The 27,059-nt window shown below is 42.4% G+C and overlaps 1 protein-coding gene across 1 annotated transcript in view; it reads right to left on the reverse strand.

Moving 5' to 3' along the window:
• The window catches only part of LOC134101187 (macrophage mannose receptor 1-like), a 65,437-nt gene that overhangs the window by 35,811 nt on the left and 2,567 nt on the right, over positions 1-27,059 (reverse strand). The gene's annotated exons all lie outside the window — the stretch shown is intronic.

Consider the following 27,059-nt stretch of genomic DNA (forward strand, 5'->3'; position numbering starts at 1 on the left):
AATTGGGAATTATAGGCAGGCATGTAGTGGAGGCTAAATGCAAGTAAACACAGTTTACTCACCTCTGAGATTCTAGAGATAGAGGTTATCCCCCTCTTATTAGACTTTATCCACCTATTCACCAACTGCAACTTTTAACATTCAAAATGTATGCCGATTACAGTTATGTAACTAATGTATGCTGACTACATGTATACTGTCACTATCTGTGCTGCCTGTCATCTTTTGTTTACCTTTTTGCCTGCCCTCTTGTGGTCCCTTTATGTACTACCTGGCCATGTGGTCTTGTCTGGAGCTTCCCCTGATTGTCTAATTGTCTGCCACCTGCCCCTGGTTGGTCTGGCCTAATTGATTGTGCACCTCCACTACTTACAGTTTTTCTCGATTGTTAACACACATTTTCTGAAAGCATGCCTCATATTCTCAGAACTCTACACACAAATCCAAAACAACACACACAATGGGCAAAACTCCACAATTCTCCTGCAAAATGACACTTTACCTTCAAAACAATGTAATTTCTCCTCAAAATGCTCTTTTGTTCTCAAGAGACACACACAAACCATCATATATCAAGACATTTATAAGGACCAGTTGAACACTGATGTGCTCAGTGTAAAACACTGTGATGAATTGAAAGCACTTCTTCTCCATTCATTATAATGATTCGGGCCTTTTTTTGTTCAGTGTTACACTACAAAGAGTACTACAAACCAGGCTTGTGCAAAATTCAGAATTGAATTGAGAATGACTCCTAAATTCCAATTCAATTCTTGAGTTTGAATTGAATTTGAATTGAGGTCAAAAACAGGATGCAGAATTACAATTCGAATTTGAAATAAGGGAAGTAGAATTGAAATTCAATGAAATTCAAATCAATTCACATACATAATTTAAGGGTACACTGCAAATTATTTGATTTATTTTTTATTTGAGGGTACACTGCAAATTATTTGATTTATTTTTTATTTGAGTTAGGTAAATACTGTTAAAATGAGATCTTTTACATCTCTCCCTCAAATTCTCATCAAAATAAAGCTTGTTTTAAGATTCAGTAACAAGAAAATTTTACTTAATTTAAGATTTGAGATATCATCTTAAAAACAGCAGTTTATGCTTATTTTTATAGTTATCTTATTCTGAGGCTGTAACAACTTTAAATACACGTAATCTTGACTTGTCATAAGCTGTGGCACTGTGGCGCAACAGGTTACAGCATTAGTACCATGTACTCATGCAAGTACCCACAAGGACCCGGTTCGTATCTCACCTGCGTTCATATCCCAATCACTCGCCCACTCGCTTCCTGTTTATCTTCATTGTTCTATCTGAATAAAGGCAAAAAGTCCAGAAAATGTACTTGCAAAAGGAATATAATCTGGGTCAGTTCACATTTAAGTAACCTAATTTTACAGTAAATTTTGCTAATATTAAGTATATTTTACTTGTTTTGGGGATGTAAAAAATATATTTATAAGTAATCTGCTTTTAAAACTAGCAATTTCTAGATTTTTTTTATTTATCTTAACTCCCAAAATCTTGTCAAGTGAAATTATCTTGCTGCATGGACAGAAAAGTTCACTTGTTTTGAGTATACCTTTTACCTCAGATTTAGTGTTTTTATCTTGTTATTAGACACCCTTTTTTTTGCAGTGTTTAACAATTAAGTTTCACAAAATATGTCAGATATGATCTCAACAAACACAGAATTTATAATGGAAAACAGTAATCAATTACATTTCCAATGTGTAATTTTCCCTGAACTGAATGTATGTGAGATTCAACACATTCGTCCTGTTATGTGACTGTGAATTTGTTTTGAATTGCCATGAATTGAATTCCACTTCCTGTCATTCCAATTCCAATTCAAATTCAACTTCCTGTGGGGTGGGGCCAATTCAATTCAAATTCCAACTCATGAATTGAATGGAGGGAAATTCTAAAATTCGGAATTGTGCACAAGCCTGCTACAAACAGTAGATAAGCTGATACAGTAAGTTGATATGCTTACCCTATCAATATTTTGAAATATCTCATTGTTTTCTATTATTTTTCTTTGTATTTGCCGTAATGTTATGCCGTTTTTTTGTAGGACAATGCTCATGATATCAGTTTCCTGTTCAGGAGACAGAAGCCCTTGTGTTGGTAATCTTTCGGCTGCCAAACAAATAGTAAAATACTGTAAACTGTGTAGGAATACAAAGTAGGATTACTTTCCCTAAATACTTGAAACATACTTTATTTTTACAGTCCTACACTGTAAAAACGACAACTCAAAATTGTTCACCTCACTAAGATTTTTGCATTCACTGACAATAAAAATGCTTTTTGGAACTTCAACTGTCTTTTGTAAGCCACTTCAACTCACTGTCAGAAGTTTCTCATGAAATGTTGATCTTATTTGACAAATTGAGTTGACTTTATTCTGAAGTTGTAGTTGACACCCAATTAGAGTGAGGTCAACTAATCTGCGCATGCTCATTTGGAATTTGTCATGGCAACCGGCTGCAACGGGGTTTCCAAGGATTTGCAGGAGCTCTCTTCAAAGTTTGAAAGTGTGCGTCCGCCATTTTTGATACGCTTCCAGCCGTAACTTTTCCTGTACGGGTTAAGAACAACTTTCCTTCTAACGGGTAAGCTAAGTAATTATATGAATATCTAAATGCATTTTGTATTTGTATTAGATTTCATTGCGGGAAACAAAATCAATAAATCATAACCTGGCGAGGCGTTTATGGCAATACAAATGCCCCCACAAGCTAGCTTTGGTTTTAGCTAATCGGTTAGAAGATAGCTTATTTTGAAGAGTTAAACTCAATATAATTGTTGTCCACATATTGTTGAAAGATGTGTGTTGCCGTTATGTTTTTTTTTACTCTCGATGAATGATGTGATTTCTTTATATACGAGTGCTTTGCTCATTGACATGAAACCAAAGCACCCGGCGGTGTTTAGTTTACATTGCTACTGGTGACCATGCTTGCAACCAAGGTAGTTCAGGGTAGAACTAACGTGCTAAAACTATGATTTAAAACTTCGGTTTGATATGGTAGTAACTACATAGATATAGCTCGTAGTATTTTGTGTGCTTTAGCCCTGAAGCTCAACAGTATTAACGTTAACGGTTGTGACGTGTGTCACTTTGTGAATTTTCTCCTTGTATTTTTGTCCTAGGTTTTCTATGAAGTGTTGCTTCTGCAGCTTTGCCAGCGCCAGTCAAGAGCGTCTGCTCAGGCACCATCGGCTCAGGCACGGAAGAGGAGCTTACTGGCCGTGCGTTTACAGTGACTGTGTATGTACTTATAAAACTCCTAGCGCCTTAAAGTCACATTTGACCAGATCACATTGTAGGACAGCCACAATTCAAATTCATTTTTTGTGATTTATTTGAATTCTGGGAAATCTGCACACAGCAGTCTTTCTTCACTCACCTTGGACACCAATTTAGAAAACACGAGACTGTTCGTTGTCCCTTCTTGAGATATAGTTTTAAAACAAACAATGCAAAGACTTTTATTTCACACAAAAGTAGGAAACACAAGCATAGTGATATCAGAACCTGTTTAAGAGCAGACCTAGAAAACGAGCCTGTGTCCATTGAGACAGATGCCTCTGATCACCTCAAGGTTGTCATCTTGGTACCTGGAACATTATCAATCTTACCAACTCATTGATAACTGTCACTCAGATTTGGAGATTCTGGATCCAGAGACATTGAACGACTACCACCCATTAGCTGCATACCAAGTTTCTAGCACTTTGATGGTGACCGCCCAAGGGTTTGGCTACTGCAGTAAATTGAAATGGTAAGCACCTTTCTGCTTGTATGTTGTCATAATTTTGTCATGTGTTTATAACTTGATTTCATGTGTTCAAGATTTCAAGGTTTTCATGAAATAACCAAACCAGGATATTTTAAATAGCTCAACAGAGCTGAGGCAACAAAAATTGTTTTCCTCAAATTAAACACGAAATATCACCAAAATACTGTGGAAAGTGAAATATCCTGGTTTGGCTAACACTTCTTGAGGGGTGCCAATACAGTTTTTATATGGCTTTTATGTTTTTATATGGTTTCAGTTTGAAGTGTCATGTAATTTCTTTTGTCCTCACAGGCTTTGTTGCTTCTGGTCCACATAAATCCCAAACTTGTCCGTAAGCTTCGGCTGACCAAAGCTCCTGAAACATTAGAGGAATTGTACAATGAACTGCGTCAAAGACTTGAACTTGTGGGTGAATTCTGTATACAGTATGAAGACTCAGACTTTGGCCAGGCGGTTTGCAACCTGATTGACATAGCAGAGTTACCTTCAGAAAAGGCTGTTTTGCATATTCTGTGGAGCAATGAGGACACCACCACGCCATCACCAGCACTTCCAACACCAACTCGGTCATCCTCCATCTCTTCCCTTGACACAGCCAGCATGGGATCTCCAGACTCAATCCACAGCTTTCACAGCGTTTCACAGTGGCCCACTCCATTCCCATTACCAGAATTCTCATATGATGCTGAACTGATACGCCGCAGGGGGAATGCCACGTTTGAAGTATTAGGGAAGGGTTTACATGTAACCAGAGATGTGAAAAAAGAGATTCTGGACAAGTTGGCACAAGAAATATTTAATGTGAAAGCCTACCCTAATAAACATGAGTTTGAGTCTGTTGCTGCTGAACTTGTCAACAAATATCCCTGCCTCAAAGAGCCTGGTAGTGGTACTGGATATGCGGGATGGACAACCAGCATCAGGTTCAAGATGGGGAACTACAGAACAAAACTACGTCAAGCTGGATGTAATGAGGTTGGTGTCAACAGGAAATCAAGAGGGGAGCAGGTGTGTGATCATGGTAGGCAAAGAAGAGATGATGATGGAGATGGTGGTCCGGAGGGAAGGTTTTCCTTGAAAAAGCCAAAACGAGGTGAGGTCAACCATGTACCCGATCATCCTGAAAGCTACACTGAAGAGGACATGGAAGACCTGAGGTCTTCCCTGGTTGAAGCCATGAAGAAGAAAAACAAGGACATGGAGTTCATCAGACAGAAGATGGACATCACATTTTCCCATAGGAGAATGGAGATTGTGGAGATGGAGCCCATGGTCTCAGAAGTTCTGGAGAGGTGGCCCAGTTTATTTCTTGAAGAACAGGTTAGGCATCTTTTTCTTTTCTTGAACCTGGTGTATTTGTTTACAGTTGTGTTATGGCTTTCCATAATAGTGTAAGTTTGCAGTCTTAATTCTAATAATGAAATCACATAATCAGCTTGTTGTATTTGTATTGCATTTGTTTAATTCAGATTTGTCAAGAGTTCACTCGTGTGACCACGAAGGACCTGATGGGAACATTTAAGAATGCCCTTGAGATGTTCGCCCCTCGTCTGCTGAAATTGTATCGTGCCAGGAAGGGTGCCTTCAGTCAAGAGATGGAAACCCTTTTGGAAATGCTTGACAATCAGGTTGTTATATTGCATTGTCTTCAGTTTGCCCACTAATATTAAACCATTAATCAAGAAGGAACTACCAAGCTAACACTCTGCACTTTTACTAACAGAGTACAAACTAACAGAGCCTGCAATTATTTTATCTGCCTACTTGCACAATTGTAGAGATGGTAATACAAATGGAACAAGCCCAAGTGCACATGCGCAAGTATGTTTCACAGAGCTAAACAAAAAATATTTGTTTGTCTTTATATTCTTCCAAAACAGACATCTGACATCACAAGTCATCGCAGACAGGCAGCTGTGGAAGGCCTTCCCATATTTCTGCGGGAGAATACTGAGAAGCTTTTCTCTAGATGCCTGGTGAGTGCCACTTGGAAGACCTTCAGCTTTTAGTAATGTTGTATAGCAAAGAGGCCATACACAAATAGACATCAAATAGACATCAGTAGTAGACTAGTTTTCTACAGGACATTATTTCAGTGATGTTTTTGTTTTGTCAGGCAACTGATGCAGATCATCATCATCATCATCAACCGTTTTTTATTCAGGGAAAATTGACTGAGCATCAAGCTCTTTTACAGCAATGCCCTGAGTCACAAAACATATAACAACAATAATCAAAATAATAAAACAAGAATAAGAAAAATAATACATAAACAATTTATAAAGCAATAATAATAAAAACAGAGAGAAGAGAAGAGGGAAAAGTATGTATAAATAATAATAATAATAATAATAATAATAATAAAATAAAAGGTCTAAATATTAGTCAAAGCAAGAACATTTTACAACAGCCATATCATCAATCATACCTTTGAAATGGTCTAGTGACACAAACCTATCTAATTTGAATAATTCTTGGAATTTGTTCCATTTATTAGATGCAAAAAATGTAAAAGCTAATTTACCAAATTCTGATTTAATTTGAGGAGTTTGAAGAGATATAAAACCCTGTGAACGTGTATTGTGGCAGATTGATTTCATATTCAGAAGAGAAGTTAGGTAAGGAGGCAACTTTCCCAGTAATGCCTTATAAACAAAAAGGAGGCAGTGCCTTTCTCTCCTATCATAAAGGGAAGTCCATCCTACATTTTCATATAGTGTGCAGTGATGAGTTCTAAACCCATCACCAGTTATAAAACGTAGTGAACTGTGGTAAACTGCATCAAGTAATTTCAGAGTGGAAGGAGCTGCATGCATATACACAATGTCACCATAGTCTAGGACTGACAGTATGGTTGCTTGAATGATGGTCATTCTGCTTTCTAAAGAGAAACAGGACCTAATCCTGTAAAGTGCACCTAATTTAATTTTTACTTTTTTTGTAAGATCAAGCACATGAGTTTTAAATGAAAGTTTATTGTCTAGCCATATGCCAAGATATTTATATTGAGAAACTTGCTCAATTTTTGTCCCATTTAAGGAACTAATGTTATAGGCATCAAGGTCACACTTTCTAGATCTAGTAAAGATCATACATTTAGTTTTAGCTTCATTTAGAACCAGTTTAAGATCATTTAAAGACTTCTGCACACAATCAAATGCACATTGAAGATATGACACTGCTTGCTCTACAGATGGTGCATAGGCATAAAGGATTGTGTCATCAGCATAGAAATGCACTTTACAATTTTCCATTGAAGCACAGATGTCATTTATATACAATGTAAACAACAGTGGCCCCAAAATTGATCCCTGCGGGACACCATTATTTAGTCTCAATGGTTCTGAGATAGAACCTGACATGTCTACCCACTGTGTTCTATTAGAGAGGTAGTTTTGAAACCATGTAAATGAAACTTCATCTAGACCCAAAGAGGACATTTTCTTTAGAAGTAACCTGTGATTAACAGTGTCAAAAGCCTTTGACAAATCAATAAACAAAGCTGCACAGTGATTCTTACTGTCAACAACAGAAGCTATATCATTCATTACAGCAGTTGCTGCTGTAATTGTGCTGTGGCCAGCTCTGAAACCAGATTGATAAGGACTTAATACAGAATAAGATGACAAAAATGAACGAAGCTGGTCATTTACAAAGGATTCTAACATCTTTGCTAAACATGGGAGCTTGGAGATTGGCCTATAGTTATTCAAATCATTTGTGTCTCCTCCTTTGTGTAAAGGGGTCACTAGGGCTGATTTCCAGACTTCTGGAATAGAACCAGAGCTGAATGTTAAATTAAAGATGTGAGTCAAAGGTTCAGCAATGACAGGGGCTGCAATCTTTAAGAGATGTGGGTCTAACTGATCAGCACCCAGAGAACTCTTCATACACTTGAAATTACACAATCCATAGAGAACCTCAGATTGGCTTAATGGACTGAATGAGAAGGAAGGGTTATTAGGCCTACTTGAAAATAAAATCCTCTCTTCTTCAGGACTAGTGACACTGAGATTAACTTTAGTCTCTACAACACTATTTTGTTGATCAAACAGAGTACCACATTTGATAAAGTGGTTATTAAAAGCATTACAAATCTCCATTTTCTCATTTACCACTTTAGAATCCAGCATAATTTGTTGAGGAAGAGTGGTTGAAGAAACACCTTTAAGTGACTTAATCACTTTCCAGAATTTTGCTGGATTGCTACCACAGTCAGACAGATTTTTCAAATAATAGGTAGATTTAGCCCTTTTCACCAAGTAAGTGCATGAATTTCTAAGCTGTCTGAAGGTTTGCCAATCTTCAGCATTACCAGAGGATCTTGCTAATGCCCAAGCTTTGTTTCTTTGAGAAATAATCTCACCTAGATCATGACTAAACCAGGGGTTACATCTATTTTTTATTCTCAATCTCTTAAAAGGGGCATGTTTATCTGATAAGGTGTTAAACGTGGTCTGGAAGTATTGCAATGCAAGTTCAGCATCTGGAACAAGATTTAAAGAAGTAAGATCACTGGCATGTAGATCATGTAAAAATGCCTGCTCTTCAAATCTTTTAAAAGATCTTTTGTTTACATACAGAGGCTTTGATCTTTTTCTTCTACCATCTCTAATGCAGCCCACAGGACAATGATCACTGAAATCCATTGGGAATACACAACTACGCATATAATTATGAGGCTTATTAGTAAGAATGAGATCTAACAGGGATGAATGACTGGGCGTTTTCATATTAGGTCGTGTGGGTTCTGTGACTATTTGGGTAAGATTAAACTCATTGCACACATGTTTTAAGTCATCAGCTGCTGGAGACATCCAATCTAGGTTAAGGTCTCCTAAAATGACAGCTTCAGAATTAACCAGAAAAGTTAATTGCTCTGAGAGACTATGTAGTGCATCAGGCTTGGCAGAAGGTGGACGGTAAACGCCCACAATAACTAGAGAACAGCCACCTAGTTTTACGTTAATGGCTAATAAATCAAACTGATCCGGGACAGAGGTGGATACACTTATAGAGAAGCTTAAACTATTTCTAACATAAATAGCTACGCCACCACCCCGTTTAACTCTATCAGCTCTACAAATATTATAACCCTCAAGGGAAATATCTGAGTCATTAACATTGACATTCAACCACGTTTCTGAAATTACAATGACGTCAGGGTCGGCGTCATTTACCCACAACTTAAAAATGTCCATCTTAGGCAAAAGGCTCCTAGCATTTATGTGAGTAAAACCAAGCCCTTTACGTCTCTTAAAATTATGCAACAAGTCCGATATAGGCCTATCAGGCATACCCAAAAGATGATCTCCAATAGGCGAGCGCTCACCAGCAAGAGTCAATGCGCGGTCAGTTGGCATGTTTAGGAGCGGCTTTTTGTTGTTCATGACCAATCTCACAGATGATTCCTTTTTCGTTACATTTGTCATCGCTGGGGCAGAACTGAGTTGGCTTGGTAAATCCGAGTCATGTGATCCGTTGTCCGAGATGTCAGCCGGAGGAGTAGTCAGCGTAAGATGACGAACAGATGAAGGGCATCAAGGTGGGGGTCCTCACAGTGCTTGATGATGAGGACACTGTCATTAATATTGCCCTCGTGTTGGAGGAAACCATCGTCCTGAAAGACATCACAGACACCCCGACTGCACTTGCGTATCTTTTTGGCCTGCTTTATGCCCTCAACATGGAGTTCCCAAAAGACATCAGGTATACCTTTGAAACGATCCAGCACATTTTCATGGAAATGTCCACCAATTGCTCACAGCGTGTCCGGAGCTTCAAGACCAAGCTGTTGAACCAGTGATCCATTTTTCCATGGGGATGATTTCTGTTGTCATGTCTGTTCATTTATGTTTGGATATTTTGAAAGTCTTCACATTGACCACCTATTAGTTTTTATGTTGTTACTTTACTTTGACCAGAAAACAATCTTTTATTTGTAGCTGTGATTTGATTGTCTATTGTTTTTTTCTCAATAGAAGCAAGCTGTGTTTCAGCATTGCTGTCATAGTCTGAATCTTTGCTGGTGTGGCAAGTGTCTATGGGGAGAAAATATTTCATCATGTCTTCATTTATTATGTTTGGATGATTTGTCAGTCTTCATATAGACCACCTTATATTTTGTTTAAGTTGTTCCTTTTGATTTCCCCAACTTGTTGACATGCACCTTATTTGCTCTGGACACGAGTGCCTTATTTGATTTAAAAACAAATGTATGTGTAGCTGTTCAATTACTGTCGAGAGACAGTATTGCTTGTTCAGTAGAAGTTTAAACATTACTGTTAAGCCCTGCTGTATTTGCTGCATTTTTGGCTCATTTCAAAGTGAGGTTCAGATCATTTTCAGATGGGGATTTACACACTGGTGAATGAATACTTAAGAACTATACAGCTGTTTACTGGTCATCTTTGGCAATATTGCATTATTTGAAAGGTCTCAATAAGAGACAATATTATGGTTCTGAAAGCTAATGTACTTGCTTTGGGCTCAAGGTTTACATTGTGAAATTGCAAAGCTGTTTGTGCGAAAGTGATTTCAAATAAACATGTAAAATGATCTGGTTCACTGTCAGTGGATGATTTACAGTAATTTGGGGGGTAATTTAAACTCAAAATAGTAAGTTATTACAGGGGATGCTAATCTGAACTGAAAATAGTAAGTTTTTACAGACTTGGAAGTCCCGGTAACTTGAATTTAAAAAAATTAGTTGGCAGAACTTGAAAAGCTTAACTGACGCAACTTAATAATTGTAGTTCTTCAAAACTTAAAAAATTAAGTTGATGCCTTCAACTCGAAAATTCTGTGCAGTCAGTTGCCTTGAAAATTTGAGTTGAACTAACTTTTTCTTTTTTACAGTGTACAGAACAGCCCACAGGCAATACTGTACTACTGTGCTACTGTGCTCATTGAGCTGTATTGTACTGTCCGGTACTGTACTCTATTGATACGCAGCACTCATCATCAGAGATTACAGTCCTTGGCCTCCCCATCCTCCTCCTCTGGCTCTGCCTCTGCCTGTACTACTACTGTAATACTAAAGCTCTGATTGCTAAGTGTAAGACTGTGTGACAGGAGTTTGCCCATCTGATGAGTTAGTGTGCATGGTAGGGCAGTTAGCTTTAGAATTTGAATGGCAGTGTGTTCTTTGTGAAAACAAGACATTTTCTTCATGAAAATTGTGTCTAATGCACAGAATTGTGTGTAGTGTTTTGAAGACAGTGTGTTATAGAACTGCAATTTGAGTGTAAAGCAGAAATTGTGCTTATAGTTCAGCAGAATCGGTTCAGGAGGTTGGTGCATGAGCTACATATTATGAGAATTGTGTCTCAAGTACCAGAAATTGTGTGTAAACAATTGAGAAAAACTGTAAACTCAGCTCACTCCATGCCCTGTGTCAGATTGTCCTGGTTGTTCTCTCTGTGAGTACTGTTGGAGCCTTGAGCAGTAAGTTTTGACCTCTTTTTCCCCTTGTTGGATTCTGCCTGTTATTGTGAAGATTTTTGTTGTGGACTTTTGAACTGCCCTACCGGCTGAAGATTTTTGTTATCGACTTTGAACTTTAACAGTGAAAGATTTTTGCTTTTGTGGAACTTTTCTGTGTGGAGTTTTTCTGGACTACTTTACTACTACTGTGACCTCTGAGCGTTTTTTGAGAACTGCTGTTTTCTGGAACCTTTACGTTGATTTTCTGGACTACTAATTTACACCTGAGCTTCTCTCCTTTGTTGGATTTTGTGAATTCTGTGAAATAAAAACTCCAAAGGAAACTGCAATTGGGTCTTCCTGTCTGTACTATAACAGTACAATCTGACCAAGATGGACCCAGCGGACCATCAGCTGAGGAGTGCTCTGGAACAGCAAGGGATTGTGCTTGGAAGGCATTCCACTCAATTGGATGCTGTAGCTGCAAGTGTCCGAGACCTGGCCGCCCAGATTCAGCCCCTGCAGCTAGCACGCTCGGCTTCTGCTTCAACACCTACTCATGAACCTCGTCTGCCCCCGCCCGAGAAGTACTCTGGTGAGCCCGGCACCTGCCGCTCCTTTCTTACTCAGTGCTCACTCGTCTTCCAACTTCAACCTGCCACCTTCCCTTCTGATCAAGCTAGAGTCGCTTATGTTCTCACTCAACTCTCTGGGCGAGCAAGAGAATGGGGAACGGCCCTATGGGAGGCGGAGTCTCCGGTATGTGAGGACTTCCGTGAGTTCTGTGATGAGATGAAAAGAGTCTTCGACCGCTCAAAACATGGCCATGAGGCTGCACGGGAGCTGCTACTCATGCGCCAGGGCCGCCGTTCTGTCTCAGAGTTCGCCATTGATTTCCAAACCCTGGCAACAACCACTTCCTGGAACGCAGGAGCCCTCTTTGACACCTTCTTGAATGGCCTATCGGATGAAATCAAGGACGAGTTGGTGTCACATGATCTCCCATCGTCCTGCGAGGAATTGATCGACCTGGCCATCAGAATTGACACTAGGCTACAACAGCGCCCGGGTAGAAGAGCCTTCTCCTTTCGCCCCAGACTGGCCAGGGACATGGCTACCACCCTGCCAACCACCAGCACTCCTGACCCAGAGCCGATGCAGGTGGACCACGCCCGACTTTCCCCAGCTGAGAGACAGAGGCGGATGACCACTGGATCCTGTCTGTACTGTGGCCAGGCAGGACACTTTATCGCTTCCTGCCCAGTAAAATCCAGCGCTCGCCAGTAGCTAGAGGGGTACTGGTGAGTGTGACGCCCATAACACCCTCCTCTGTGCAACGTACTCTCCTCCCTGCCGCCTTGAGCTTTGGCAGTCTCCAACAACAATTGATGGCTCTGGTGGATTCGGGGGCTGAGGCAAACTTCATTGACACCTCCCTTCTGACCCAGCTGCAACTTCGCACTACTGCCCTTCAGAGACCCCTGGTGGCAAATGCATTGAATGGTCGGCGGCTGGCCAGCATCACCCACACCAGTCAGCCGGTGAGTCTTTGCCTTTCTGGTAATCACCATGAACGTTTGACCTTTTATGTTATTGACTCTCCTCTAGCCCCTATAGTTCTTGGCCACCCCTGGTTAGTGAAGCATAACCCACACATTGACTGGGTCAATAAACTTATTGTGGGCTGGAGCCCTCTCTGCCATTCCCAATGTCTTCTTCAGGCGCAGACACCATCTCCTGTCTCCACTCCAGCGGAGGAGTTTCCAGACCTCTCAGCAGTTCCGTCTGAATATCTGGACCTCAAGGCAGTTTTCAGTAAGTCCAGAGCCTCTTCCCTACCTCCTCATCGCCCTTATGATTGTGCAATTTATCTGCTCCCTGGCACATCCCCTCTTAGAGGGCGACTGTATTCCCTGTCTCGTCCTGAAACTGAGGCCATGAATAAGTATGTACAGGAGTCTCTGGCAGCAGGCATCATCAGACCCTCCTCCTCTCCTGCGGGTGCTGGATTTTTCTTCGTTGGGAAGAAAGATGGCTCACTTCGACCTTGTATTGACTACCGAGGCCTCAATGACATAACTGTCAAGAACAGGTACCCCCTTCCTTTAATGTCCTCTGCCTTTGAGTTACTACAAGAAGCCACTGTGTTCACGAAACTTGATTTAAGAAACGCCTACCATCTAGTCCGCATTCGACAGGGAGATGAGTGGAAGACGGCCTTTAATACCACCTCGGGTCACTATGAATATATGGTAGTGCCCTTTGGACTGACCAATGCCCCAATGCCGTCTTCCAGTCACTGGTGAATGATGTGCTAAGAGATGTGATTAATCAGTTTGTTTTTGTTTTTTTGGACGACATCTTGATTTTTTCCAAGTCTCTCTCTGAACACACCTCACATGTCCGCAGAGTTCTCCAACGATTGCTTGAGAACCAACTCTTCGTAAAAGCTGAGAAATGTGAGTTCCATGTGAGACCTCTACACGGCCACCTGCAGGATTGCTACAGCCGTTGCCTGTTCCAAAGAGGCCCTGGTCCCACATTTCCATCGACTTTGTCACAGGTTTGCCCACGTCTGCTGGTAACACCACAATCCTCACTGTGGTTGATCGCTTTTCCAAAGCAGTACATTTCATCCCCCTTGCTGGCCTACCATCTGCTAAAGACACAGCTAAGATTATGGTTCAACATGCATTTAAGTTGCATGGGCTGCCCTCTGAGGTGGTTTCTGACAGGGGGCCACAGTTCACCTCTAGTTTCTGGAGGGCCTTTTGCAAATTGTTGGGTACTTCTGTCTGTCTGTCCTCTGGTTTTCACCCACAGACAAATGGCCAGACCGAGAGGGCCAATCAGCAATTGGAGACTGTGCTGCGCTGTGTGGCTTCCCAGAACCCTACCACCTGGAGTGAGCAGTTGCCTTGGGCGGAGTACGCCATAAATTCTCACATCTCCTCCTCCACGGGTCGGTCTCCATTTGAATGCTCCATGGGCTACCAACCACCACTCTTCCCGGACCAGGAGCGAGAGGTGGGGGTCCCCTCCGCTGAGGCATTCATCCGCCGCTGCCGGCGGTCATGGAGGCTCACCCGCTCTGCTCTACTCCGTGCATCCTCCAGAATGAAAAGGCAGGCTGACAAGCACCGCCACAAGCACCTCATTACCACCAAGGGCAGCGAGTTTGGCTGTCAACCCAAAAGCTTCCCCTCAAGACAGTCCCGAAAGCTATCCCCTCGCTTTATTGGCCCCTTCCCTATCGACAAGGTCGTCAGCCGCTCTGCAGTCCGGCTGAAGCTCCCTTTCCCCTCTGCCGCCTCCACCCCACCTTCCATGTGTCCAAGATTAAGCCCTTCATTACAAGCCCCATGCACCCTTCCCCGAAGCCCCCCCCACCTCCTAGGTTAGTTGATGGCGCTGAGACTTTCCCTGTGCGCCGTCTGTTGGATGTCCGACGGAGGGGCAGGGGTCTCCAGTACCTCGTGGACTGGGAGGGCTACGGCCCTGAGGAGAGGTGCTGGATCCCGGCCCGTAACATCTTGGACCCGTCCCTCATTGCTGACTTCAAGCGCCAGAGACTCACTGTGCCTTAGTGACGCCATGGGGCGTCTTTGGGGGGAGAGTACTGTCACTATCTGTGCTGTCTGTCATCTTTTGTTTACCTTTTTGCCTGCCCTCTTGTGGTCCCTTTATGTACTACCTGGCCATGTGGTCTTGTCTGGAGCTTCCCCTGATTGTCTAATTGTCTGCCACCTGCCCCTGGTTGGTCTGGCCTAATTGATTGTGCACCTCCACTACTTAAACTCAGCTCACTCCATGCCCTGTGTCAGATTGTCCTGGTTGTTCTCTCTGTGAGTACTGTTGGAGCCTTGAGCAGTAAGTTTTGACCTCTTTTTCCCCTTGTTGGATTCTGCCTGTTATTGTGAAGATTTTTGTTGTGAACTTTTGAACTGCCCTACTGGCTGAAGATTTTTGTTATCGACTTTGAACTTTAACAGTGAAAGATTTTTGCTTTTGTGGAACTTTTTTGTGTGGAGTTTTTCTGGACTACTTTACTACTACTGTGACCTCTGAGCGTTTTTTGAGAACTGCTGTTTTCTGGATCCTTTACGTTGATTTTCTGGACTACTAATTTACACCTGAGCTTCTCTCCTTTGTTGGATTTTGTGAATTCTGTGAAATAAAAACTCCAAAGGAAACTGCAATTGGGTCTTCCTGTCTGTACTATAAGAGTATACAGTATGTAACTGGTGTATGCTGACTATGAAACTGGTGTGTGCTGACTACTGTGCAAGTGGTGTGTGCTGACTACTGTGTAAGTGGTGTGTGCTGACTACTGTGTAAGTGGTGTATGTCGACTATATGTTACTGGTGTATGCTGACTGCTGTGTAAGTGGTGTGTGCTGACTACTGTGTAAGTGGTGTATATGTTACTGGTGTATGCTGACTACTGTATATGTAACTGGTGTGTGTCAACTATATGAAACTGGCAAGCATGTATGTCGACTAAATACATGACTGATGTTTTTGATCTTAGTGATCTTAGTGAACACACACACACACACACACACACACACCCACACGTCCATATTGACCCTTAGTGGTGCAGATGAAGTTGAGTTGGTCAGTCTTAGCCACCTGCTCGTGCCCTTGGGTCCAGCTGCTGTAGCAGACGGTCTGTCCACAGACCCAGAACCAGCCCAAGCCGCAGGAGTGGAGCAGGCCCACCCACACGTGAGCAGTGGAGGCTCCTTTAGCCCGCTCGCTCACCCAGCGCTGGACCCGCTCGGACGTCACAGACACCAGGTCCACATGGTGCTCTCGGCAGTACTGCAGCGCCTCTCTCCAGGTCTTATTCTCACTGACCAGAACCAGGTTGTCTGGAGGGAGAATACAGGGAGAGAATACTGATTCCTGCTCAGTGCTGGAATCCTAAGATTCCCCCCCCGCTACTGGAAAGAACGGTACTGTCCAGCGTGCGCCCTTGACAATTGGATACGGCCATAGTATCCTGGATCCATGAAATAGCTTAACCTGACTCTGCCACCAATAAATGCCTTCAATACCATTCTCTGTTAATCTTTTAGAGAATGAATACTCGATAGATTCGACAAAACGGTTGAAATAGAATCAATGTCAGCACAAGACTCCTCGCTGCGTGCCGCCATTGTTGTTTGAATCAAACACTCACTTCAGCGCTCCTGATTAGTTCATCATTTTTTGCTCCCTGGAAGGAGTTTGGATTGCCCTCGAGCCCAGACCCTTGTGTGGAGCTCAGCAAAACGCCTCTGGTGGAGCATGGTGGAACTACAAGGGTCTGGCCAGAGTCAGGCTAGAAATAGCTGACCTTTATATACAATAAAATAAAAACATGTAAAAAAATCGTCCTGCCTCTATGAGAATGTAAAACAGGGGTCAAATATCCCCCTGTATTTTAAGGAAGAACATTTATTTATTGGCAGATGCTATTTGCACCCGGGTGCAAATAATGAACATTACTATTCACACCTGGGTGTAAATAGTGTATAATCAACAATACTATTTACACCAGGGTGTCTATAATCAACAATACTATTTACACCCGGGTGCAAATAATCAACATTACTATTTACACCAGTACGCACGCTGGGCAGAGTGCGTAAGATCTTTGTAGATCAATATCTGTGTAACTAATTGTTGCAAAACTACAGCCCTTTGGCATTTCAAGTCATTTGAAGCATCATGGTGAATAATCCTTTTTGTTAAACTTGCAACATTATTGGCTCTTTTGGTATTTCACACACATTACCGAAACTCTGTAAATAGAAGCATATTTTCCTGTTGAATAAAAAATTCTGAAAATGGCTATAAGATCATTATGTGAAAAGACATGATGTCCGAATGATTTGATGTCAACTCAACGTACTGTACTGTATGTACTCCCAATAATCCGTAAATTGACCTGAAGTGCATTTTACTCCGGATCATCCCTTTAAGCTACTGTAATGAATGAACCTCAGACTCAATTGCAGCAACCAAGTTATTTAATGTAGTTTAAGATAGAAGTTACAGGTCCAATAAATAATCCAATAGCAAGATCAAAAGGGTCGTCAAAAAACAGGCAAAAAGGTGGAAAACAATAAGTTCAGAGTTGAAGTTTGTCTCTCAGGCTTAGTAGAGTCACAAAATAACAATCCCTCACGTCGAGGTGAGGAGCGCAAAGTGTGTATATACTGTCGGCAGGCTAATTAGTGATTAGTCACAGGTAGCTATAACTCCGGGGATGCTGTGCAGGGCTGTGTCCAAAGTTTTTAAAACAAATCCCATGAACATTTGATACATTTGAACCAAAAGACAAAACTGATAAGAGTTTACAGCAGGATTGGCCGGTTACAGTAATGGAGTTATGAAAATGAATGAATGTAATGCAGTGGTTCTCAAAGTGTGAGGTGGGCACCACTAGTGGGGAATTGACTTGAACAGTGGAGCGCCATAAACAGCAGGACTTTTTTGTTATCTTTAATAAAGCATCTCTTTTTTCATTTCATAGACCATAGATTCAAAATCAAATATCCACACACAAACGTAGGAGTCGTCAACATATGACTTAGAATAACATCTACTTTCCCAGCTGTTGTCCCTAGCCAGATCGTAAAAGGCACCCTAAAATGCACCCTAAAATGCAAAAGTTGATCGGAAAATACAGTAGCCCAAGACGGGTAATGAAACGAGGAGCCAAAATGGTTCCATCTTTCAGGTGGACGTGTTTATAATTTCAGTTGAAGTGATTATGTTGGGGTGTCATCATGGTGGACACAAAGGAAGTGACGCAGAACACAAATGATTAAACAGGATTATTACACCTGAGACTTTTTTGTGTGTTTGAAAGTGCAAACTAGATGTGCTGAGCACTCAGTTTACTGCCCTGTGTGTGCCGTCAGTGTGTACATCTCCCAGTTTACACACTTCATACGTCACATGAACAACAGCAGAGTGTTTAGAGCTCAGTTCTCTTCCTCCCCTCTTCTTTCTTCTCCTTCTTCTCTTTGAAGATCTTTCCATCCGGTTGCCTCCTCCAGGTCAGTTTAGCACCTGCTGGCATCCCACTGTCCCTCAGTCTCTGCTGAATCTGGAGAACAGAACCCAAGTCATTCAGAAGCAGCTCTCAGCATGGACTGTCACACGTTCCCAGCACAGACTCACTTGTAGGGGTCTGGACTCACCTGCTGTAGGAAGGCCTGCTGCACGGCAGGGTCATGGATGTTCACATGAGAAGCTACCTTAATCTCCACTCTCACAATCTGCCTCTTCACCTCTTTGGAGTCTGCACAGTGCAAACACATGCACAGATTATTTGGATTAATAAGGAAGACACTAAGGGTGTGTTTGCACTTAGAGTTAAGGTTTTAAAACTATTTTGTGGACAACCAAGACACATCAACATTTACACAGGTATCCAACATGCACAGCCAGAGACGTAGCTGAGCTGACCACTTGAGTTTAGATTCCGTAAATGTGAGACTTGGAGAAGGTCCAAGGACGAGCTCATAACAAGGGAGCAGATCTCACAGCTCCAGTGTTGTCATTTAGTTTCACTTTCACTGCTGTCAACACTTCAAATTCACACCAGATTTGCCCTCTAGTGTTCAAACCAAGCAAATACATTTCCATACAGATTCTCTCACCCACAATCACAAAAGGTGTTTTCATGACTTGGAGTTAACTTCAAAATGTTCTGCCATATCAAACGGTTTGCCTTAAGGAGCGCCTTATATGATTGCAGTTTTTAACAATTGCTAAAACACATTTTTTACCCTTATGCCTCACTGATCCATTGCTGATATGAACTTTCACTGTTCAGCAGCCTGTTAGGTTTGAAACATTTGAAACAACTGCTATCAGTTCTGAGTGGTTATGTTGGACTTATGTCATTAGTGAATTTTTTTGCTACTTGTGATTATTCTGCATCACAGCGCAAAAATTGTGTTTAATACATGCAAACTGTTTATGGTTTTGCCAAAAGAGTGATCGATTCAATAAGTGTGCTCAGGCAGCTGAGCATGAGCTGTGATTTATCGGTTGTGAAATTGGACGCTGTTCATGTTGTCTGTATCATTCCACTTACCACTGACTGTCATTTCAGTGCAAGGCACACTCTCATTATTGGGCTGTCCATTACTTTTATATTCTGTAAGGGAGCATGAACACACACACACACACACACACACACACACACACAATTAGGTGAAGTTAAAGCAACACAATGTAATATACGGTATACAGTATGGCTGATATTTAATGCAATATTTACATAAGCATACAGATGCCATGATCAGCAACCATTCATCCAATGATACAAAGGCACATTGTTTACTGATCTAATATCAGTTTAAAAGGCTAAATGAAAAAGCAATGGAGAACCCGGTATGCAATGTAATGAAGACTCACCCTCAGTGGTGCAGATAAAGTTGAGTTGGTCAGCCTCAGTCAGGTCGCTTACCCACTGCCCCCCTCCAGACTCCACTGCCCCGAGTCTCTGTTGGTCAGACCCCACCTGCTCGTGCCCTTGGGTCCAGTTGCTGTAGGACACATTCTGTCCAGAGACCCAGTACCAGCCCAGGCTGTAGCAGTGGAGCAGGCCCACCCACACGTGAGCAGTGGAGGCTCCTTTAGCCCGCTCACTCACCCAGCGCTGGACCCGCTCAGACGTCACAGACACCAGGTCCACATGGTGCTCTCGGCAGTACTGCAGCGCCTCTCTCCAGGTCTTATTCTCACGGACCAGAACCAGCTCATCTGGAGGGAGAATACAGTGAGAGAATACTGATTTCTGCTCAGTGCTGGAGTCCTAAGATTGTCATTTCATCTGCAGTATCTAAATGTGCTGAGTGGCCACATGTGACAGAGACAGCACCATTACAGAGAGGACCACCATTAGGAACTAGTACCACCATTACAGAGACAGCACCATCACAGAGAGGACCACCATTAGGAACTAGTACCACCATTACAGAGACAGTACCATCACAGAGAGAACCACCATTAGGAGCTAGTACCACCATTACAGAGACAGCAACATCACAGAGAGGACCACCATTAGGAACTAGTACCACCATTACAGAGATAAATCCACTAAGCCCTGAGATAGCAGGCCCACTCCACCATCTTCAGGTCATCAGCACATCTGCTGATGATGCTGCTGTTGACTGGGACTGAACCCCCATCAAGCAGAGAGAAGGAGACAGAGACTCACCTTCATAGCAGATGAAGTGACTCCCATCACCACAATCTGCATCTTTCCACTGACCACCAAGTTCAATTGTAGTGCACGCCACACCCTGATCATCCGGTTCTCCAGCGCCCCAGTGGCGGAATGTGGAACTGCTGCCATCTGACCACTCCCAGGCATCTCTGAACAGACCGATCCAGTAAGGCACAAGAATCACATGACTGCTGTGTGCTATGACTCTCTTTATCTGGTCGTTGTCTGCCCGATTCCTCACACTGGCCAGGTCTGTGTGTTTCTCTCTGCAGTATCTCTGAGCATCTGCCCAGTTCTTCTCCTCATTAACCAGCACATAGGGATGTGTGGAGTTTCCCCCTGTGGTAATGCATGGGTCATGGTTAACTGGGAATCAGCACAGCTTTACAGTCTGAACTAGTGTGAGTGAGACAAACTGGTTAGTTGTACAGTGTGGCTGCCTGTATTCATGAGTGAGTCTGAACTAATGTTGGGGTGGCAGTGGCTCAGTAGACTCGGTAGAGGAGTCGTCCAGTAACTGGAAGGTTGCTGGTTGGAGCTGGTTGGAGTCCTGACCCTGTCCAAGTGTCCTTGAGCAAGACACCTACTGTAACCCCAGTGCTCCCGATGAGCAGGTTGGCGCATTGCATGGCAGCCTCCACCATTGGTGTGTGAATGGGTGAATGTGAGGCATGATATGTAAAGCGCTTTGGGTGCTCGAAGAAGAGGAAAAGAGCGCTATATAAATGCAGTCCAGTTACCATTTACCAGTGTCTATGTACATGAGCTCATTATACTGATTTGTAGATGTGTACAGTTTGGATGCATGTGTTGCTGAGTGAATGAATAATCTTGTTCTGAATGAAAGAAGTTGGATTCTCACCATCATAGCAGATGAAGGGATAGCTGTAGCTACACCTGTCATCATACCATATCCCATCACGCCACATCCACACACACTCTTCTCCACCTCCATTGGGTTGGCGTGGACCCCAGTTCCTGAACTCTGCTTCATTCTCTCCGTAGAAATCCCTGTCAGCCAGAGACCACTGCCAGTCTCCACTCTTCAGCCCAATCCAAGCATTTTCACCTGCATGGATCAAGCTCATCACCTTCTCATTCTCTGTCATGTTGTGTATGGTGGCGAGGTCAGTGAACTCCTCTCTGCAGTACTGCTGAGCTTCTGTCCAGTTCTTCTGCTCCTTCACCGCATGGAACTGACGTGGCACAGAGGAGGAGAGACTGCCCAGACCTGAGAGGGAACACACACACACACACACACACACACACACACACACACACACACACACACACACAGAAGAATACACACACTCACACACACACACAGAAGAATACACACACTCACACACACACACACACACACACACACACACACACACACACACACACACACACATACAAGGAGTTGCAGGAGTAGAGGATGGAGCAGGTTTTGGAGAGAATTTAGAGAAGCTACACATACAAGGAGAATGGCCATGTCCACACACCTTACTGGCTCTGCTATTAACCTAAATGCATATGACTATATGCACACACACACACACACACACACACACACACACACTGACCTGAGACCAGCAGTGTTGTTAGTAGAAGTAGAGCCATTACTGAAGGGCCTGAAGAGAGAAGATTATTTAGAGAGACTGGAAACACTGGAACAAATCAACACACACTGTTTGGTGTTTCTGAGGTGGGAAATTATATGTCTGTGTAATTCAGACCACAAACTCTCTGGGTTACAGACATCTGTACTTTGTATTGAAGTTCTGAAGATCTGTGGGGCATTATAAGTTGTATTGTAACAGTTATCGCCCCTTTTGTTCGAAAAATTATAAAACAACAATGTTTTTTAATACCTCAAAATAACATTTGATAAGTGAACCTTACATTTTTCTGTAGCCATAGGTGTGTGGATTTGAACAAAATCTGATTTGGTTCTTACCGGAGCTTTTACTTCCCGAAATATCCGATTTTGTTTACCACGCTCATAGTTTAGTGCTGGCCTGGTGGTTCGCCTATTTTCGCCCTTTCACACTGGACATCAACGGTTACTCCGAGAATTGTCGTTGCTAAACAAAATTCCACTGGAGCTCCAAGCGGTTTGTACATGCAGCCTTACAGTTATAACACTGTTTTACAGCTCCTCGAGTCACGGTAAACTGTCATTTTTGGTACACAGCTAATTAAGATACACTTACGGTGTGGGGGCTTGCGTTTTTTTTACGAATCCTCTGGCTTAGTTTGTATAGAAACTGATATTAAGTGACACATATGTAAGAGGGCGGTAATAGGTGTCATTCCTGTGTGTGTAACTAAGAGATTGTGAACAGGTGCTGACTAGATGGGAACATCCCTACCATCGCCTGCTGTGGTCCCTTGCCCGGATTCCTGGCCCACACATCCTAGCATCCATCCCATTACTTTCCGAAAATTACTAAATACTAATGGACAATTAATTCCCTACACTGGACTATTTGAACTTTAGGTAACACTTTGCGGTAAGGGTACATGAATCATCATGAATTAATACATGAATTCATTCATGATTTATGCGTCACTTAATGGCTTAATATATCATGAATCATCAGGAATTTACATGAGTTCACCATATGTCATTCATGACCTCATGCATGAACAACGCATCAACTAAAGCATTAAGTATGGTGGCTACATCATTATGAACTATGGTTTATTAAGCATGATCATGATGATTTATTTTTCTGTACATTAATCATAATGAATTCATGCATGTAAGCCTTCCTGAATTATTAGGAGATTAACTAAGCATTAGTTACTATGACTGTTGGGCTTAATTTGAACAAACTCTCTAAACACACTTTCTTAAACTCTTTCTCTAAACACACGTCATTTTTCACCACTTTAGTTGAGGGGCCACAAACATGATGAACTCATGAGTAACTAATACTTAGTTAATCCCCTGATATTTCAAGAAGGCTTACATGCATGAATTCATGATAAAATTATGTACAGAAAAAAAATCATCATGATCATGCTTAATAAACCATAGTTCATAATGATGTAGCCACCATACTTAATGCTTTAGTTGATGTGTTGTTCATGCATGAGGTCATGAATAATATATGGTGATTCATGTACCCTTACCGTAAAGTGTTACCAAACTTTCTGATACTACAAATTACTTTACTCTACTGTAACTGACCCTAGGCAGATGGGTTGGGCCCTTGAGTCGTGGATCTGTCCGAGGCTTCTTCCTACAGTATGTATCTCCAATTCTTGGAGTTTTTCCTTGCCCCTGTTACTCATGGGCTCTCTTTGAATGTTTAAATCTCTGTAAAGCGCCATGTGTCAGCCCATGAGCGTGGCAGAGAAAAAGGCAGAGTTTACATTTAGCGAAAGCTTCAATCTACTGTGACTTACATATGGGTAATTCCACGTCAATTCAAATAGGACCCACGCACATAGGTCACAAAAAACATCTGATAATATTTCCAGGTGTAGGCCTACGGTACCTATGTTGCCCAGGAGACACGCTGTAAAATCACTTTTCTGTAAGGTCAATACTTTCGAAGATACAGACAGTCTTACATCGGGAGGGGGTGTCGATTTTGTTGGTTCTCTTTTCTTTTGTCAATGTGAAAACTTCTATTCACTGGGTCATTCCATATTAATTCAACGAGGACCCACGCACATACAGTAGGTCTCAAACAATTCTGAGAAAATTACTAAATGTTTACCTAGGAGACATGCTGTAAAATTACTTTTATGTAAGATCAATACTTTTAAGGTTACATACAGTTTTACATGGGGAGGGGGGTGTCGATTTTGTTTGCCCTTTTTTTTGGTCAATGTTCACAAGCCCATAACTCAAGAGATAAACAATGCAGGAAGTTCAAATGTTGCATGCTGGTACATAAATAGGAAATAGTACAGTACGTTGGGTCTGGATGATCCTGCAGCTTTCCCTAAAATTTGGTTTAATTGGAAAAATCGAGTTTTTGGCTCAGCTCTGTTAAGGCATACTAGTGTATATTTTAGTAAAAAAAAAACATATTTATACTCATGTCACTGTCTTCACTGAAGGTGAACATTAATTAACGGGGTCTTACCTGTCAGATATGTGAAGATGAACATTAGTTAACAGGGTCTTACCTGTCAGATATGTGAAGATGAACATTAGTTAACGGGGTCTTACCTGTCAGATATGTGAAGATGAACATTAGTTAACGGGGTCTTACCTGTCAGACAGCTCTGGAGTTGCGTCTCTGTTGTCACCCCTTCTGGTTACGCTGCTTGTGTCTGTGAGAATGACACCACTGTGACTGGTGCAGCTGTACACATCAGTATTACTTCACAAAACAAACACAAAGGATATGACTAGCTGTATATGACTAGCTGTATATCACGCAAATCCAACCAACTCTTCCACATAGTCACTGTATTTTCTACTATTTAACTATGGCAACAGCTGACCCTAATATAACTGTAATTTGCAAATTGTATTCATGCAAACATCATCCAAGCTACTATTACCTTCATAGTTTCAAACAAAGGCTGCATTTACCAGAGCACCATCAGATCAGGCACTGAAGATCCAATGTGTGTGTGTGTGTGTGTGTGTGTGTGTGTGTGTGTGTGTGTGTGTGTGTGTGTGTGTGTGTGTGTGTGTGTGCGTGCGTGCGTGCGTGCGTGCGTGTGTGCGTGCGTGCGTGCGTGTTTGTATGCGTGTGTGCGTGCGTGCGTGCGTGCGTGCGTGCATGCGTGCGTGCGTGCGTGCGCGTGCGCGTGTGTGTGCGTGTGTGCGTGTGTGTGTGTGTGTAGTTCCATGCACAGCAAAACTCATCTTTACCATGACTCGGCATGTTTGATAATGCCTCATCATGGTCATACTTCCCTCCTGGTTCATTCACTACAGCCCCAGACGTGCTCTATCAGACACCAGTGTGAGCAGAGGAGGCTGATGAGACGTGTGTGTGTGTGTGTGTGTGTGTGTGTGTGTGTGTGTGTATGTGTGTGTATGTGTGTGTGTGTGTGTGTGTGTGTGTGTGTGAACCAGACAACCCCAGATGTGCTCTATGAGGCTGCAGTGTGAGTGGAGGAGACTGATGTGACGTGTGTGTGTGTGTGTGTGTGTGTGTGTGTGTGTGTGTGTGTGTGTGTGTGTGTGTGTGAACCAGACAACCCCAGACGTGCTCTATGAGGCTGCAGTGTGAGTGGAGGAGGCTGATGTGACGTGTGTGTGTGTGTGTGTGTGTGTGTGTGTGTGTGTGAACCAGACAACCCCAGACGTGCTCTATGAGGCTGCAGTGTGAGTGGAGGAGACTGATGTGACGTGTGTGTGTGGGACACACTGGTGCAGGTTTATGGCCCTCGTAGATTTGTGTTGCAAATGAAAAGGCAACTCACGTCATGGTAGCCTATACTTGCAAAACAAGCCTACTGTAAAGATATCAATATTCGTATTTGCACATATTTACTTACTGCCCATTATGCCGGCTAGCAGGGCGGCAACAACAGATGTCCACTCCTGTCCTGTTCTGTGTCTTTATAGTGTGTGGTGCAGGGTCTTGAGCTCTCTCTCCACTGTCCTACGCCAGGTGTTCTTGAGTCGGCCTCTTTTACGTTTACCATCTGGGGTCCAGTGAGGGGCAGTTTGGGTGATGTTGTCCTGCTCTCTACGGAGGACATACCCGATCCGTTTACACCGCCTTCTAATAATGATGGTAGAAAAATGATAAATGGCCTCATTCAACCTCTCCCCGTGTCAGTATGGAACTCCTGCTACGGCGTGTGATTGCCTATATGTTTTTTAAGCTAAGCAACAATGGTCGTGGTCACTGAGTTGAAGGGAGAGCTCCAGTTAAACGATGGTGTTCTTGCTACTCAATGTTTCATTGAACTGACAGTTGATTCAGCCACTCACTCTTAATTAAACACACCAGCGCCCGTACCTGGTACATACGCTTTGACAGCGAATGAAGTGATGTCAAATAACCATAGCAACAAACACACGTCTGAATCATAGGGTCTGAACATACCCAAATGGGGTGAGGTTTCGAAAGTCGTATTTCATTAGATTATTTCCTGAATGATTGGTACTTTTTTTTTTTCAGTACCCCCTGAACTATTATTTTCATCCATTTTGGGAGGGTCCAAGTGTCATCTACCCCCCCCCCCCCCCCCCCCCCCCCCTCCGTAATTTGAACCATGACTGTGTCTATTTTCAAGTGATGTACAGTATGGCTCTCCCTGCAGACAAAGCAGAAGACAAGACAAACATCATGCTGATTAAAATACTTTTTATTAGCAGTTACAGCACAGTGGCTCATCTGAACATTTTACATATCAGATAAGGAACGTCAATCATACTAATCAGAAATAGTCATGTCAGTTACTATTCAGCACAGAATTCTAATGACAAAGTTGTATGTCTTTACTGTACTTTTATGTCATCAAAACACATCATTGTTAGCAAACAGATTTAAAAACATGGTTAAACTATATACATGTAGCCTATATTGACTAATGATAATGTTAATAGTGTATATGACAGTAGCTGTGCAGCTGCTCATGATGAAATGAGTGGTGAACATGAA

Source organism: Sardina pilchardus, chromosome 14, assembly GCF_963854185.1.
Source record: "Sardina pilchardus chromosome 14, fSarPil1.1, whole genome shotgun sequence".
Lineage (NCBI taxonomy): Eukaryota > Metazoa > Chordata > Actinopteri > Clupeiformes > Clupeidae > Sardina > Sardina pilchardus.